The sequence below is a fragment of the Macaca mulatta genome, chromosome 2 (genome assembly GCF_049350105.2).
Source record: "Macaca mulatta isolate MMU2019108-1 chromosome 2, T2T-MMU8v2.0, whole genome shotgun sequence".
Taxonomy (NCBI): domain Eukaryota; kingdom Metazoa; phylum Chordata; class Mammalia; order Primates; family Cercopithecidae; genus Macaca; species Macaca mulatta.
Genome location: NC_133407.1, coordinates 123002980 through 123021454, shown reverse-complemented (window position 1 = coordinate 123021454; position 18475 = coordinate 123002980).

Sequence of the window (18475 nt, the reverse complement as noted above, 5' to 3'; positions counted from 1 at the left end):
AATTATACATTAGTCTTTTGTGATTGACTTCTTTCACTTAGTATCATGTTTTCAAGGTTCAGCCATGTTTTAATATATATCAATACTTCCTACTGTTCCATGGTATGGATACACCATGTTTTTTCTCTCCATGCACAAGCTGATGGACATGTGAGTTGTTTCCCCTGTTGGCAATTACTAACAATGCTGCTAGAAACGTTTGTGAACAAGTTTTTGTGTGGATATGTTTTCATTTCTCTGGAGTGTAAAGCTAGAAGGGAAATTGCTAGGTCACATGGTAACCCTACGCTTAACTTTTTGAAGAAACTTCAGGCTGTTTTTCCAAAGTGGCTGCACCATTTTATACGCCCATCAGCAGTGTAGGAGGGTTCCGATTTCTTCACGTTCTCACCTTCATTTAGCTTTTTGGTTATAACCATCCTATTTGGTGTGAAATGCCAAATCATGGCATCATGGCTTTGATTTCTATTTCCAATACCTAATGATGTTGAGCATGTTTTAATGTTCTGATTGGCCATTTGTAAATCATCTTCCTTGGATAAACATCTAATCAGATCTTTTGCCCATATTTAAATTGAATTATTTATCTTGTTATCATTAAGTAATAAAAGTTCTTTATAAATTCTAAATACATATTCTTTACCAGATATATGATTTGAAAATGTCTCTTCCATTCTGTGGGCTGTCTTTCAGTTTCTTGATATAATAATATCCTTTGAACATGAATATTTTTAATTTTTATGAAGTCTGATTTATCTATACAGATGCATATTGGAAGTCTCAGAGGGGAACAGATTAAGGGGAAGAAAGAATGTTTGAAGAATAATGGCTGAAAAATTCTCCAGATTGATGAAAAACATGAATCTATTCATCCAAGATACTCAATGAACTCTAAGTAGGATAAAGTAGAAGAGATTCACACCACAAAGAAAGACAGGCAGAAAGTGATTAGCCACAGACACACAGAGAACATATGAAAATGGGGGAGAGACTGGAGTGATAAGGCCACAAGCCAAACAATGCCAAGAAATTCTGAGCAGCCACTGGAAGCTAGAAGAGGCCAGGAACAGATTCTCCCTCAGAGCCTCCAAGGAGCACACCCTGCTGACACCTTGATTTTGGAGCTCTGGCCTCCAGAAGTGCATTAGTCCCTTCTCATGCTGTTATAAAGGACTGCCTGAGACTAGGTAATTTATAAAGGAAAGAGGTTCAATTGACTTACAGTTGTGTATAGCTGAGGAGGCCTCAGGAAACTTACAATCATGGCTGAAAGGGAAGTAAACACGGCCTTCTTCACATGATGGCAGGAAAGAGAAGTGCTGTGTAAAAGGGGGAAAGCCCCTTATAAAACCATCAGATCTCATGAGAACTCACTCACTATCATGAGAACAGCATGGAGGTAACTGCTCCCATGATTCAATTACCTCCGACCGGGTCCTTCCCATGACACGTGGGGATTAGGGAACTGCAATTCAAGATGAGATTGGGGTGGGAACACAGAGCCAAACCATATCAAGAAGCCAGTGAGAATAAAACTATGTCTTTTAAGCCGAACTTGTGGTAATTTGTCATTTTAACCCTAGGAAATATAGCATTCTTAGCTTTAAAATCCACACATTTTTTTTTTTTTTTCAAATAAAGTTAGTTCATCTGCAGAGAAATCCTGAGCTCTTTCCTTATGACCTGGCTCTCCTCTTGGGCAAACTTTTTGAGACCTTTGCCCAGAGCTGGGGGCAGGGACTGTGGTCCACTTCTTCCAGAGCAGCACCTTGGCTTTATGAGAAGGGCACTGGACTGGGGTGGTGGCTTCTGGTATTGTGGGCATGAAACTTCTCTCCTGGCATGGAACTTCTGCCCCATAAGCAAGCTAGGTGAAAGGTAATCAGGCCCCAGTCTTCTCAGGCTGCCACACTTGAAGTAATACCTCTGTGCTATGAGTGGGGGATGAGTGGAGGAAGGGACCTGGGGCATCTTGGCAATATTTGCCTGGAAGGTAGTCCCTGCAATACAGAGCTGAGGGGGGTGGGCGGGGGGGAAGGAAGGGGAGGGTAAGTCCTGGCTCAAGTGTCACAGACTCTTACTGTTCTTACCAGGATTTAGTAGATTTTCTCAAATACCTCCTTTTTGCTGTGTATCCTTAGGACAATTTTCGGAGGATTTCAATGGTTGGTTTTTGTTATTTACAATAATTTTCACCAATTATTACTATTTTGCCAGGGAGAGGGCCTATGGTGCTCCTCACACCACATTCTGGAAGTCAGCACCCGCTCCCCACCCTCATCATGGGCCTCTCGGCTCCTCCCTGCTCATGGCTAAGGATCATACTTTCCAGGCTTATCCCTGCCTTGGGATCTTTGCGCTGGCTGTTCCCTCAGCCTGGAGACTTCTTGTCCCTTGAAGTAGACACTGTCGGATGCTTACTCACATGCTTTTTCCAGCCTGATCCTTCCAGGCAAAGTTTCTTCTCATGAGTCAGGGGAGATCCTGATTAGAGCAGAGTCTGCGAATTCTGGCCCTAGGGACAAACCTGGCATATTATATTTTTAAATGCATTTTTTTTAATCCAAAAGAATAATATTTTGTGCATGAAAATGATATGAATTGCAAATTTTAGTATCCATAAATAAAGTTTTATTGGAACACAATTATGCCTATTTATTTGCTTTTTGTCTCTGGCTGATTTCACACTGCAACAGCAGAAATGAGTAGTGGTGCCACATGTATCTTTCTTTGTACATACATTTTCAAAAATGAAACATGTAAAATCTCATCATAGATCAGCATTAATATATGAACAGTTGCAATCTATTTTTGATGACAGGAAAATAACTTTGACCCCCCAATTAGATAAAAAGTTAGGACCAGGCACAGTGGCTCATGCCAGTAATCCCAGCACTTTGGGAGGCTAAGAGGAGCAGATCACCTAAAGTCAGGAGTTCAAGACAGGAGTTAAAGACCAGCCTTGCCAACATGGTGAGAGCCTGTCTCTACTAAAAATACAAAAATTAGCCAGGTGTGGGGGCATGCACCTGTAATCCCAGCTACTCAGGAGGCTGAGGCATGAGAATCACTTGAACCCAGGAGGCAGATGTTGCAGTGAGCCAAGATCATGCCATTGGACTCCAGCCTGTGTGACAGAGTAAGACTTCGTCTCAATAAAATAAAATAAAATAAAATAAAATAAAATAAAATAAAATGTTAGAACACTTTTACCTCCAATTAAGCAAAATTTTACTTTCCTAATTTAAAAAAAGAAATGCTATTCCCTCCAAAAGAAACTCATTCTTCTTCTTAATAGGCCTGCATTTAAAAAATTATATTCAACTATTCTATTTTGAATTTCATCAATAAAAACTTTGTGGAAATCCATTTTCTCTCTTATTATTTAAGTACCTACATAATACCTTCAATTTTGTCTCTTGACCCGTGAAGTCTAAAATCTTTCCTATCTAACAATCTACAGAAAAAGCTTGCCAATCATGGTGATTCTATTCTCTTGCTTGTGATTTTAAAGGTGGGTGTTTGGCCCAGTTCTGACCAATGAGATGTGAGAGTCAATGTGCTGGACACTTCTGGAAATGCTCCCTTCTTCCTCTGGATGTTGTTTCAGATGGCATGTTGGCAACTATAACAGCTATGAGGGAAGCTGGGCTGAGGCCTGGCTACAGGCTGCAGGGTGCCCTGCAGATGGGCAGGCAGAAAGATGGAAGGAAGTGTGTCCCTGTGCTGTGGATGGGCCCTGAGTTAGACAACCCTAGAACCTTCCTACCTTGGGACTTCCTGTCATGTGAGACAATAAATGTTATTATCTTTTAAATTATTTGAATCAAGAGTTTTCTGATGCTTGTTGTCCAAAGCATTGAAATCACCTCACAACATCTCATGGCTCCTTCTCATCATAGAGGGTCATGTAAATGTCCCCTCCTCAGAGAAGCCTTCCCTGCTTCCACTAAGGAAATAGTCTGTGACACCCCCCCACCCACTTAGTTACTCTCACTAGCATGCATCACTATCTGTAATTCTCTTACTAGGCAGTTTCCCCTTGCTCAAGCATAAGCTTCCTGAGATCAGGGCATTTTCTCATGCACCTGTTACCCCAGGGCTTAGAACACAGTCTGATACCAAGTAACGCTTCATAGACATTTATAGAATAATAAAATACTACTAATATTTAACTGTTATTTAGTCACATTATTAATTATTGTATTATTAATATGAATATTTATTATAAAATTGAATTATTAGTAATTTATTACTAACAAAATATTAAAATTAATTATGAAGATTGCTAAAAGACATTAATATTTACTTCTAATAAATATGCATAGTGTTTATTATTCAAGCTAACATTTTTATATGTGTTCAGTGCATGCCATACTCAGTGCCTGAGCTTATTATACATCCCTCAATTAACCCTTATAATTAATTATAATTATGAGTATTACGTAAGTATTATTGTCATTACAGAAGACTATCAAAGTTCATTTTCTTTTAAGCAATCTATACTACCAGTACAAGCTATGGCAATACAATAATAATGATAATAACAATATATATACTTAAAGACCAGCAAACTTAAATTGGACTCATTGTTTTGCACCCGTGACCTTTCTAGTGGGAAACGGCACTGAACTGCAGTATTTCTGTCCCAGTCCTCAGCCTCGCCTCCCTTCAGGAGGAACGTCTAGCCAGAAGACAAGGAGGGAGCATACTCCCCAGGGGGACATTTCAGACCCAATTTTCTTCTGCAGATAATGATGGTTATAGCATCTGGCATCTGACTTGGGGCCTGCCCTTTCCTCCTGAAGGACACCCCGTGGTGACACACAGTAATTGTCCAGCTCCTCTCAGGGTCCTAGAGTTATGCAGAGAGGCTACGGCAAATCTCATGTTCTCTTTGATAACTTCTATAAGAGCTGGCCAATTACCGTCTTCCCCAAGCCCACTTCTGGGATGCTGGTTGACTCCATTCCCACCCCCTCCCAACCCCAAGACTCCCCACCCTTTCAGCCAAAAATGTTATATTCTGGTTTTCAGATGATCTCTGCTTTAAATTGAATAATTTTTTATAACAATATCTCCCTGTGCCAAATTCCTGCTGATGTCTTAAAAAGGGCATATATATAAGAAGTAATGAGCATTTCTCTAGGTCAATAATCTTTGTCATTCTTTTTTCAATTTATTTTTTATTTTACATTATACACACACACACACACACACACACACACACACACGCGCGCGCGCGCGCATGTATTTTTCTTTTCTTAAGGTAGAGTCTTGCTCAGTCACCCAGGCTGAAGTGTAGTGGCGTGATCTCAGCTCACTGCAAATTCGGCCTCCCTGGTTCAAGCGATTCTCATGTCTCAGCCTCCAGAGTAGCTGGGATGACAGGCATGCACCACCATGTCTGGATAATTTTTGTATTTTTAGTAGAAATGGGGTTTTTCCATGTCGGCCAGGCTGGTCTCAAACTCCTGACTTCGGGTAATCTGCCCGACTCAGCCTCCCAAAGTGTTGGGATTACAGGCGTGAGCCACTGCCCCCGGCCCCTGCCTTCGTCATTCTAACGACAGTTTTCATAGCAACAATGTTTATCTTTTTATGTATAGCAAATTTGAAGGATGTAGTTGAGATGATCTAATCTAAAATATATGCTTTGTGGGCTCTGCAGCATCCCCAAAATTTACTGCAGGCATTCCTGGAACTCTTCAAAGAGATGAGGGGAGGGGACTTATACTTTGGTCCAAAGCTGTCCAAGAGAATGCTCTGTGATGATGGAAATGTTCCATATTTGTACTGAACAATACAGTACCCACTAGCCATCTGTAGCTATGAGCCATGGAAAAGTGGCTGGTGTGACTGAGGAAGCAGAATTTTAATTTAATTAAATTTTACAGCCACATATGGCTGGTGGCTACCACAGTGGACAGCGCAGATCTGAGGATGCCGATTGATGACAGAGTTGCTTCACGATCACAGCTGTGCTCCTGGGAGTGAAGCAGCAGTGAGGACACTTAATCATCTTCCTCTGCAACCTCTAGAAACCAGCCAGTAGTTATTAATGATAAAAATAACAATGCACTGTACATGAAGCTTTCATCCAGCTCACTTTAATCTTCACAAAAATCCTCTTAGGTCCTATCCCAAATTTAGAGACCGAACAGTCATACTGCTCGACCGAAGACACAGAGATCTTTGGCTCAAGGTCCTGTGTATGTTCTGCTATGCACTGCTTGGTGGTTTTCTAATTTTACAAAGATTCTATAAGCAAGATTGTCCCAGTTAAAGATCAGACAGCTGCCACCTAATCAGAAAGCAGGAAAAGTGTAGCTCAGCTTAGCTACAAGGGCTCTGCTAGTGGGTAAGAGAAGAGAGGGTGAGAAGGGAGGGCAGATGAGACGTACAGAGCCTGGAGGACATGATGAGATGCACACCACCACCACTGACTGTGCTGGGCGCTGGCCACGGGGATTTGGATTCATCCCACTGTGTGAGGGCTGTATTATTTTCCCATTTTCCAAATGAGAAAAAGGAGTGCTCTGAGAGTTGACACTAAGCCTGCTAAGATTTGTTCAACTTATGCAACGGACAAAATTCTAGCTCATGTGCTTCCAGCACTCCAGACAGCCCCTACCCAAATGAATGGCCAAAGCCAGATCAAACCTAGAGCAGAAACAAAAAAGCAGTGGAGTTGAGGTCTTTGTCAGGATGACCAGAGAAAGGCTAGTGCTGTCTATAATGCTCCTAAAATTCTCTCACACACCCTCTTCTTGCAAGCTGAGGCCAGAGTTTCAGACCTCACAGAAGTTAATTCTTCTTTGTGTTCTGGGACAAGTGGTCCCAGAATGCTGGATGCGTGGGAGAGAGACCAGCACAGCCTCCATGTGACTGGTGGTTCAGAACTGCTCTACTGGAACGATATTGCAGAGATAAGATGAGTCTGGTGTTTAAGACCTGGGATCATAGAGTCTCCAGACCAGAAGGATGACAATCTAGCCCACGCACACCTCCTACCCCCATGGGACTGTATCTAGACTAGAGGCCATTAACCTGTCTCCCCTGAGATTGCTCTCAGGGCCAAGGCTTTAGGAAGGAAGAAGGGAAAGAAAAAAGGGTGGACAAAGAATAAAGGGAGGAGCCCGATGAGGAAGGGAGAAATAGGTGGCAACTGCCCCCACAGGAGCTCCCGTGGGCCCAGGAGGCCCTGACAACACCCAACACTGGTACTCACAGTAGGAACTCACAGGTATCATCCTACTGAGGCCTCCAGACCTTGTGACCACTCCTGCAACACTCCCAGCTCCACCTCTGGCTCTAGCTGCACTGGCTAAGTTCTTTGTTTCTGGTCAGTCTCAGCTTAAATTCTGCCTCTTCTGAGAAACCTTCCCTGATCCCCATTTCGATTTCTGTGCACCTGTTCTTTCCTCCCTTGGCTACTTCCTCCCTACCTACTTATCTGTCTTTTTCCTCCTGTAGGCTCCAGGAGGACAAAGTACCTGAATCAAGGGAGCCTCCTGTGTCTACCACATGGTAATGATGTTAATGATAACACCAACAAGAATTGACATTCCTTGAGTAATCACTATGTGTCAAACATGGTTCTAAGCACTTTATGTGTATTAGTTAATTTCGTTTTTATAAGAAGCCCATGACATAAGTGATATTGTTATCTTCATTCTGCAGAGGAGAAATGTGAAGCACAGAAAGGTAAGCAAACTTGCTTAAGGCACACAGCTAGTAGGCGGAAGGGCTACAATTTGAACCCAGGCAGTTTGATTTCAAACTGTTACCATGAATCACTTTGCTAAGTTTCTGAATATGCTGAGTGCCCACTTGTGTTAGCCTATTCATTTCCTTACTGGTTTTGTGGTTTTCTTGTGTACATCATCCGTCTTACTTAAACCATGATAGAATGTCTCTGCGAGACCAGATAAAAATATTTGTAGCTCTGTCCGCCAATACTCCAAATGTCATTGAAGAAATAGCAAGGAATCTAATGTGTTGTTTGCATAGGCTGTGATATGTTAATTAATAAGTATTTCAAATATTTCATATGTGATGTGCACGTTCCCCTTTAGTGAACCATAAATTTAGATATAGGATTGGAGAAATTTCTAGAGCGTGTCTGGGGACAATCTGTGGTCCGTAAAGGCACGGTTCTGGGTGAGACACAAGCAGGAACTGTGAGAATGACTAGGACGCCGTCTCCCTGCAATAAAGGCAATGTGGTCACCTGAATGCCTTAAACTCTGGTGGTGTTTGGTTCACTGAATGAAAGTAAGTAAACATTTTAGTCACTCCTGATTCTGAAATAGGCAGGAAACTCATCATACATGCCATCTCAGCAGCAAAGCCCACTCAAGCTGGCTTAAGTAAACAGAGGGTGATGTGAGAATACACTGAGAACCTCATGAAACCCAGCAGCAGTGGCTCTGATGGGTTCCGGATTGCAGAACCTGGTTCATTCTAGGAACTACCTACCTGGAGTCCACACAACTTTTTGTTGTTGTTTATGTTTGGCACATATATGTTCAGGGAAAATGAGTGTGTCTTGGACAGGCTGGATACCCAGCCACGGTGAGTGGGGGCATGAGGGACAGTAGGCAAATAATATGTTCATGTCCTAATCCCTGGACCTATGAATACATTAGGCTACACAGCACAGGAAATCAGCTTGCAGATGGAATTGAAGTTGTTAATTGGTTGACTTTATTATCCTGGATTATGCATTTGGGCCCAATGTAATCACAAGTGTCCTTAAAAACGGAAGAGAAAGACAGGAGTGTCGGTCCAAGGGAGATGTGACTGTGGAAGAAAGGCACGCAGAGATGCGACATTGCTGTCTTCAAAGATGGAGGAGGGTGCTGTGAGCCCAGGAAAAGGCAGGCAGATGCTAGAAGCCATAAAGAGTAAGAAACGGCCTCCAGAAAGGAAGGTAGCCCTACCAACACCTTGATTTTAGCACAGTGAGACTGTCTCACATCAGACTCCAAGATTATGAGATAATAAATGTCTGTGGTTTTAGACCACGAAGTTTCAGATAATGTGTTTCAGCAGCCGTAGGAAACCAACACAGGATGAGGAGGCAAAGAGACCTGGAGGTGGTCCTGTCTGGGGATGGTTTTAACCCTCATTGCTCACTCCTTCCTGTGTGAGTATGCCTGGAGAGACCCAGGTGTGTGCGTCTCTCAAGCATCCTTCTAGGCCACTTTGAGGGCATTTCTCACAACTTAACTGCAAAATACAAAGGTAAGAGTGCTGCATTTCCTGACACAGGTTGAGCCCTCTAAATAACAAAGACAAAACCAAAACAACAAAGCCTCCGCTTCTGATTTAAATAGCTGAAGTTCTTCAGGCCTAAAGTGCCCAGAAAAATAGCTTTTCTTCTTTTTCATCTTGCCTAATGGTCAGATTTTGAAAAACCCTAACGGTGATGGCTAATGGCAGAATCCCTTTTCTCTCTTCCGTCTTCATCCTGGGGTCAGTGAGATTGGATGTGGGTAAACAAAGGCTTACAGACATGGGAGGACGGAGCTCAGGGATGACCCTCACCAGCCCGGCCAAGTGCTTGGAGAAAACGTTCAGGTGATTTTCTTTAATAGGTGCAGTTTAAACATGAAGACAGACTGAATGGAGGAGAGAGTTTACTGCTCTCTGACCTTGGCTGTGTGTTTTTCTTCATCTCCTGTCAAGTTCAGCACCAAGAACAAACAATCACCGATCAGCTGGAACATGAGAATGCAAAGGCCAGGCGACAATGAGGGAACTCCGAGGTGAGGCCGAATTGAATCCTAGAAAATGCAGCTTCTCTGTAACTGCCCAGGGGGAGATGGACTTGTGTCCAGAGAGTTTTAAAGTCATATGGAAGGACCAAGCTGTGTGCTCTCTGTGTGAGCTGTGTGATCCTGGGCAGGTTATTTAACCCCAGGAGCCTGGTCCACCGTTCACGGCGGGTGGTAAAAGCTGCCCTACAGCGTGGTGGTGAGGAGCTCTGGGAGGGCTTCTCTGAAGCAAAGCCCACTCGAGCTGGCTCAGATAAAGAGAGAGTGGTATGAGGACACACCGAGAACCTCATAAAACCCAACAGCAGAGGCTCTGATAAGTTCTGGATTGCAGAACCTGGTTCATTCTAGGAACTACCTGCCTGGAATCCACAGAGATTTTTGTTGTTTTTGTTTTAAACTTAATCTCTTAATAGATTTTTTAAAACTGACTTAATAGATTTTTAAAAACTGATATATAATTTACATACAATAAAGTATCTAAATCATGAAATTCACAAGCTCAGTGAATTTTTATATATGAATACAACCATGTAACGACCACCCCACACCAAGATATTAATAGATATATAGATCAGGAGTCAGCAAACGCAGGCCTACAGGCCAAATCTGGTCTGCTACTGGTTTTGTGGTTTCATGAGAACACCACCACGCCTATTGTTTATGTCTTGTCTATGGCTGTGTCAGTAGTTGCCCCAGAGACCTTGCAGCTGCCAAGCCTGAATCATCAGCAGCTGGCCCTGAAAGAAATAGTTACCCTCTCCCTGATAGACAGCCCACCCAGCACTGCCTTCTCTACCCGCTGCTATCCTCCCACATAACTCTTTTCACCTATTTTATTGTAGGTTAATTTTGCTTGTTTTCAAGCTTTGTATACATGGAATATTATAGTTCTTATTCCTTATTCTCTCCACATCATGTCTGAGATGCAGCCACGACGCATGGCACTCTCTCAAGTACCCTCTTCATGCAACTCAGTTACAGGCCAGGCATTGTCCCTCTGTCCCGCATGCTGGCTTGCTCCCCTCTCACTCTCAGGTACCTCTGACGCTGTCCCTGACAGCCTCAGGGATGCCCTGGGCCCTCTCTCTACAGTAGTGGTTCTCAATTCTTTCTCTCTCTTAATCATCTATTGCTGAACCATGAATGCCCCTGGAAATCTCGTCAGAACTAGGGATCCTTTTCTCAGATAAATGCATAGGTAGTGAAATGCTTATCTGAAGATCAAGCTTTGTTGTTGATTTAAAATTTTTTTCTCCCTGCATTGGTGAGAGAAGCTTCAGAAATCCACCTTGAATTCACAAAGCTTTGCCTCACATAAGAAAAGAAAGCAGGGGAGAGAGAAAACCTCGCTATCACTTTGAGTTTCACTTAAAAGGATATGTGAAGCACAGGTATTCCTGCGATTGGGACAAGGAGAAGGAAGATAGGATGCTCTGCATTTTGAGATCCTGTCCCCTGGAAGATAAAAGGACAGGACTGTGGGTCCACATTACACCAGACACCAGCCCCTGTGGTGCCCTGGAGCACTGAGATCTTGAGCCAGCTCTAAGAGACTATTTCAGTTCTCCGTCCAGGAACCACACAGGCCTCATTCCATCAAGACAGCGATGACATCTGCTGTTGACTGAGGAGACCAGGCTTTGACCAAATGCAACATGGCACCAGGGAGCATCAGTAGCAGTGGACTGATCAGTATCCAGAGTTTTCTTGGCTTGAGTATGGGAACTGGATGGAGCCCTTTAGCACCGCGGAACCTCAGAGTTCTTGGATTACTCATGGGATAAGGGGGTCCTGAGAAGGTCATGGTGAAATTTTTGCTAAGGAGTGGAGCAAGTAATCAGTAAATAAGTTGTGTGACCTGACTTGCACCTCAAATTTGTGAATCTGCTCATACCATTTATACATACAAACCCCAAATTTCACAAAGAATTGAAATGGGTTTGTGGACCCCAGGCTAAGAATCTCAGTTTCATAATCTATCCTTTCTGCTTCAGTTGTCACTGAAAATTAGGGGGGACTTTTTGCACTTAGAGAAAGTAATTGGCCAAGCTAATATTTTAATTAGGTCACCAAAATCCCAGCCTGGCTGGTCTGCCTAGAAGCAGGCACGTGTGACCTCAAACATGGCCCCTGGGCAGTGGGGCTGGGGCAGTTTCCCTTAGATGGAAGTGTGAGCAGGACAGGCACTGTGACTCTCCAAGGAGTTTTAGAGATGACTGAGGAAGCTGCAGCCAACTCTCTGTATCAGTAGGCTTCTCATCCATGAATTCAACCAACCATGGATGGAAAATATACAGAAAAATAATCCCACAAAAACTCCAAAAGCAAAACTTGAATTTGCTGCACACCAGGTACTCCATTGAATCCATGAGAATGAAATAATATGTAGGGTTGTATTTGGGATTAGAAATAGTCCAGAGATGATTTAAAGTATATGGAAAGATGTGCATAGGTTACATGCACCTACTACATCGATTTATGTCAGAACTTGAGTATCTGTTGATTTTGGTATCTAAGGAAGGTCCTGGAACCAATTCCCCACAGATACTGATAGATGACTGTACTTAGGAAATGCAATGATGAAACCAAGTTGATCGTCAATAAATGGTAGCTACGAGGATAATGATGAAGAAGAATTATGACTCATGACATGAATCAACCCCAAGAGAATCACTTCTGGGGGACTTTTCTCGTGCTCTTTCTCTCGGTGATGCTGATTGCATTGGTGTCAAATGTACACAGGTGGACAAGTCTATGGAACACAGGCATCTGATGAGGACACCCATTTAAAGAAATCAGAGGAGGGAAATGAAAAGTGTCCCCTCAAGTCATTAAAATACAGGTAGGTTTGAGGCTTCCTGAAAAAAGAATCTAATACATACTTTAAGAAGGATTAAATAAAGATATTGCACAGCAATCTGAATAGGAGTATTGTCTGAATGATTATAAAAGTTGTTCTTTTCATCTCATAAATTTATGTAATTAAACTAATGTCACAGTTTGCTCTTGCATGGTGGCAACATGACAGGAGTGCAGAATTTTTACTCCACTCCTGGCTAATTAGGATGACGTGTGATTCTATTTCTTAATTTCAAATGTTCTTCTGAATTTTGTGCTCAACACTCCCCCTTTCCTCTTTTAAAACCTGATGTCTAAGTAGTTATAAATAAGCCTCCCAATCCAGAACATTTTGAATGTGATTTGGCTCTATTTTCTTTTAATCCCAAGTTAGTTTAGGTGTCAGTAACAATTTGAAAAGAGTTAAAAAATGAAGATATGCCCTGAGCTCTGGAGAAGGGGATGAGAATGTTCTGCTTCATTCAGGTTACCACCCTAAGCCTAACCCTAAGAGGGACATGCATGGTTCCAGGTGAGAGAGAAAAAGTCCAGACATCTTTGAGCTTTATTTTTCTCCTCTTGCTTTGGAGAATTTCTTTTAGAGAACATATAATTTTCTTCCAAATGTGGCAAGATATTGTAGAAAAATTTCAGTGGTCATCCACACTTTTGCCTACCACACATGTCACTTAAAATGAGTCCTGATTTTCTCATCTGTGATGTGAAGGGCTTAAATCCATCCTTCCATCCATCCATTCATTCATTCATTCATTCATTCATTGATGTATATTACTAGCATTTTCAGAGTGCCTAGGACATTTGTTCAGGCACCTATGGATGAAAGATAGTGTCTGACTTAAAAGAACCCACAAGCAGGGAAGAGAACACTGCACAGACATTAAGAGGACAGATTCTGAAGTTAGAATCAGCTTCTCCCTCTTATAAGCTGTGGACCTTTGGATAAGTCTCGTTATGTCTCTAAGACGTCTTTATATTTAAAATGAAGATATTAATATCAGTATAATAGGACAGCTATAACGGTTAAACAATACCTGCAAAGCACATTGAACAGCAGAACAATCCATATTAGAGCTGCTAAATTATTATTGTCAAATGCCTTTAAATTGCTCTATTATGGGTATATAGATAATACTTGAAGGACACGAAGAAGGAAGCCATTAGTTCTTCCTGGAATAGATGAAAGGAGAGCAGGCAACGTTTTAGAGGAGGTGATACTGGGTTGGATTTTGTAGGATGAGTAGGAATTTACAACATAGAAAGAGAGGTAGAATGCTGAAGGTCCATGTGAAAATGCACAGAGTTTATTTCTAAGAATGGACAGTAGTGTTTTAAGCTATACCACTGGCACAGGCAGGTAATGGCAGAGATAAATCTAGAAAGGACGCCCAGGTGTGCATTATCAGTAACATATTAATCAGAAGGCTTTCAGTTGATAATAACAAGAAACACAGCTTGAATTTTCCCAAACAATAAAAATGTTTTATTGTTTTAGACCCAGGTAAATTCACAACTTTTAAAAATATAAATACCTGCATGGTCAGGTTTAGCACTGGTTTGGTCCCATGACTCAATCTTATTACCAAAAGCTGGCTTCTTTATATTTCTAGTCTTTCTTCATTTGTATGTCTTCCTCATCCTAATATTGGATGGTCCTCATGCTCACAGGGTGGCTGCCAACTACCAAGGTTACATGCTTGCCAAGGAACATCCAGGGAAGAAAGAATGCCTGACCCTGAGATGATCTAATGAGAGCCCTGGGCTTTATATTATAAACCAATCTCTAAGGCTGGAGAAAGACATGGACCGGCTGACTTAGGCCTGGGATATCCCAGTGAATGACTATGACAACAGGTATGGGAATTTTTTTTTTTTTTTTTGGCTTAGACCAATCTGAGCCACCTTTGAAGTTGGAGGGCCAGTCTTTGTAAACCATGTGGCTGCTATACAAAGGGAGAGAAATGGGATGGATATAGGAAGGCCTATCATTTGGTTCATCCCAGAAGACTTGTAGGCAATGACATAGAGTTTGGAGTTTACACTGTGGACAATGAGAAGTCACTTATAGGCAAAGATTCACATATTAGAAATAACTCTGGAGGCAGTTCTGGAACCAACTGGGACAAGAAAACCAGTTCACACCTAGTTTATCTCTTAGGTCTTCTGTAGAGAAAACATCCCAACTCCACTGAGTAAACAGGTATGCTGGGCAAGCACTGTGTATTGTTTGCACCAGAAACCTCGCTTCTCAGGTTCAATTTCAGCTCAGAATGTTGAAATGCTCACAACTCCCAAGCTGCCAACAGTAACGGACCAATCACTGTTGTAAAATTCAAAGTGTTTTACATTACCTCTAAGTCTGTGCACTCAAGAGTTTCAGCCTGCAAACCACTTCCATGACACGTGAGAGCCAAATGGGAGAATCCATTAGAGGTGGCATAGGGAGGGTGTAAGAACCAAGGACTGGAACCGCACAGACCCCCTGGAAGTGACATCACCTCACTGAGTCTCTGACCACTCCTCTGTAAACCAAAGTAATAATACTAACCTCATAGGATTGTTCATTTGCCACTTTAACAGACATTTATTGAGCACCAACTATATACCAGAGCCTGTACTGAAGCCCAGGATGAAGGAACTGAGCAAACATGTGTCACATCCTTAGCAGAGTTTCTGCCAATTCTGGAAAGAAAAAGTGAACAGAGCCTGAAATACCAGGTGAATGGGAACCCGTGGGGATGAGGAAGACATCCTTTGAACACTTCTCATAGTAATACCGATGAAGGCTCAAAGATTATCTGGGTCCTCTGAAGTCTGGCCATGAGGCATAGTAGTCACAGATGGAGGCCACTGGCATGTACTTTCTCCCCTGGTAAATAGAAAAAGATTCAGGGTTCCTCGCTGCGCCCCTACCCTGAGGTGACCCAGGAAATCTTATTTGATACCCACCATCAAGTCACTTAAACAGTGTTTCAAGACCCAAATAATGAGCTTTCTCAGTTTAAAAAGTCAAACAACTTTGACTTTTTCTATCTGTTCAGCTCAGAGCTGAAATGATGTATTCAGGGTAACATGTTTCAAGAGAACTTGGACAAACTCATATTTTAAAAATAGACTGATTTCCTACTGTGCCATGAGCACAGCAGTGCTTCCTTGGTTGTGTTTCAAATGATGGCCTCACCACCACCCCCAGAGCCCTGATGAGAGAGAGCCCTGGAAATAAACGAGCTCTGTGCAACACGGCATGCAGAGAAGCTTCCTCCTGGAGAAGAATGAGCCTCTGAGCAAGGCGGAGGGGGCCCACACACACATTTTCCCCTCAAAATACTACCGCAAGGCAGAAGATGGCTTAAATTGCTATGATTTGTGATCTGGAAATGAATATGTATTTTTATTGCAGTATTCATTATACAGAGTACAACAAGTTTTGCTTAAAGCTATCTCTATATCACTTGATATGAATGTTATATTGTATTTTGTGGTGCACAACTTCTTGAAGAAATATTTTACAGAGATTAATAATGAGATGTTTGAATGTATGCTCCTGGAGCTCACTGATGGAACTACTGTTTCCGTCTTTCTCCCCGGAGCCAGTTTGACTCCAGGCTGACACGTTGGTGACAGCGCTTCACAAAAGGCTTTTGTGCTCTACTTTATGCAAGCTCTGGTTAAAGTATGGAGCCTAAAACTGAGTGAGAGAACTTTCAGAAAGCAGCAAGAAGCTAAAGGCAGCACTTTTGTGCCAAGGTAATAAAGGAAAAAATGTGTGTACCAAATGGCATTATCTTTAGAATAAAATGATTAGATGAATTGGATGTTCCCCAAGTTTGTGCAAATGAGGCCATGCAGAAAATAAATTTCCCAACAAAAATTTGAGACAATATCGACGATTTTTCAGTGATGGCATGTGTCCTACCTCAACTTCCTCTTCATGGTGAAAGTACCCAGTCCACAGCCTCAGCTCAGGTAAGCAGCACCAGTCCCTGGGGCCACTGGCTGGAGCAGAAGTGACCATTGACCCAAGGCTGGCCCATTTACAAGTTGGCCAGAGACCACCCAGGTGGCCCTTTAGCCAAGGGGCTGTTTCCATCCTGGATAGGAACTAGAAAATTCACAGATGCCTGGAAAGTGGATGGTGGGTGGTGGGGCAAGCAGCTGTGTCCCCTTAGAAGCAGAATAGCAGAGAGAAGATCCACACTCCCATTGTCCAGGTCCCTAGAGCTCCCTTGGGTCCTGAATGGACAATGGACATCTGATTCCACTCTTGTAAGATCCTTATCTCCCTCAGTTCCTATTGTCTGCATTTCCCTGGGTTTCCCATGTCTATCTTCACAGTTAACAAGAATTCTCATCCCAACCACACCACCCTATTATTTGAGTTCACTTGAAGGATGTGTTTTGTAGTTGACATCTGTTGCTTTTCCTGAATAGCATCCATTTCCCTTTGTTCAAGTCACAATGCTTCTTCACTCTCAGCTATCTGGTTGGGGTGGGGCACACAGCACCCTAGCTCCAAAGGTGGGCATGTGATAGAGACCTGGCTAATCAGAGTCCCACATACCCCTGGCCACACTGATTGCTTCCAGGATGGACACATGACCCAAGTTTGAGGCTGTGGTTAAAACTATTAGGAAATGAACTTCTCTTCCACTAGTGTAATATAAGTCTAGAGTGGCTGGGTTTCCAGCAAGTGAAGGGAACTTACCTAAAAGCTAAATCAACACCACTGAATTACAGAGAGATGGATTCAGGTTCATATGATTTGGGATCGTGGATCTAGCCATATCTGAAGCTTGTTGAGCTCTGGACTTAAACGAAATTTTTAATTAATGTTTTATTTTATAATGGCTCTAGATTTACAAATAAGTGTGAGGATAGTGTAGAGGGTTGTCATATACTCCACACCTGGTTTCTCCTACTGTTAACATTTTATAGCATTGTACATTACCACTAGTCAGCCAATATTGATATGTTATTAACTGAAGTCTATACTTTATACAGATTTCCTTAGTTTTTACCTAATGTCTTTCTTCTGCTCCAGGATCCCATCCAGGGGACCTCATTACAATTAGTCATCATGTCACCTTAGGCTCCTCTAGATGGTAACAGTTTCTCAGACTTGCCTTGTTTTGGGTGACCTTGACAGTCTTGAGGAATACTGATCAATGTTTTATTGAGTATTCCTCAATGGAGGTTTCTAATGTTTTTCTCATGGTTAGCCCGGGATATGGGTTTGGGGGAGTTAGACCACATGGCAAAATGCCATTGTTATCACACCATATCATGTTAATTTTGATCACTTGACTGAGGTATTATTTATAGGTGGCTCCTCTGTTAAGTCACTCTTTTTCCCCCTTTCCATATTGTTCTCTTTGAAAATAAGTCATTTTGTGTACCCCAAACTTATGGAGTTATGCTCCTCCCTTTTGAGGACAGAGGGTCTAAATAAATTATTTAAAATTCTTCTACATGAGAGATTTGTCTATTCTTGGCCCGGTGCAGTGGCTCATGCCTATAATCCCAACACTTTGAAGGCTGAGGCAGGAGGATTCCTTGAGTCCAGGAGTTTGAGACTTGGCTAGGTAACATAGAGAAACCTCGTCTCTACAAAAAGCAATTTTTTAACTATCTGGGTGTGGTGGCACATCCCTGTAGTCCCTGCTACTTGGGAGGCTGAGGTGGGAGGATTACTTAAGCCCAGGAGTTCAAGGCTGCAATGAGCTGTGATCATGCCATTGCACTCCAGCCTGGGCAACAGAGTGAGACCCTAACTCAGAAACAAAAATGAAAGAGAGAGAGAGAGATTTGTCTATTCTCCCTCATTATTTACTTAT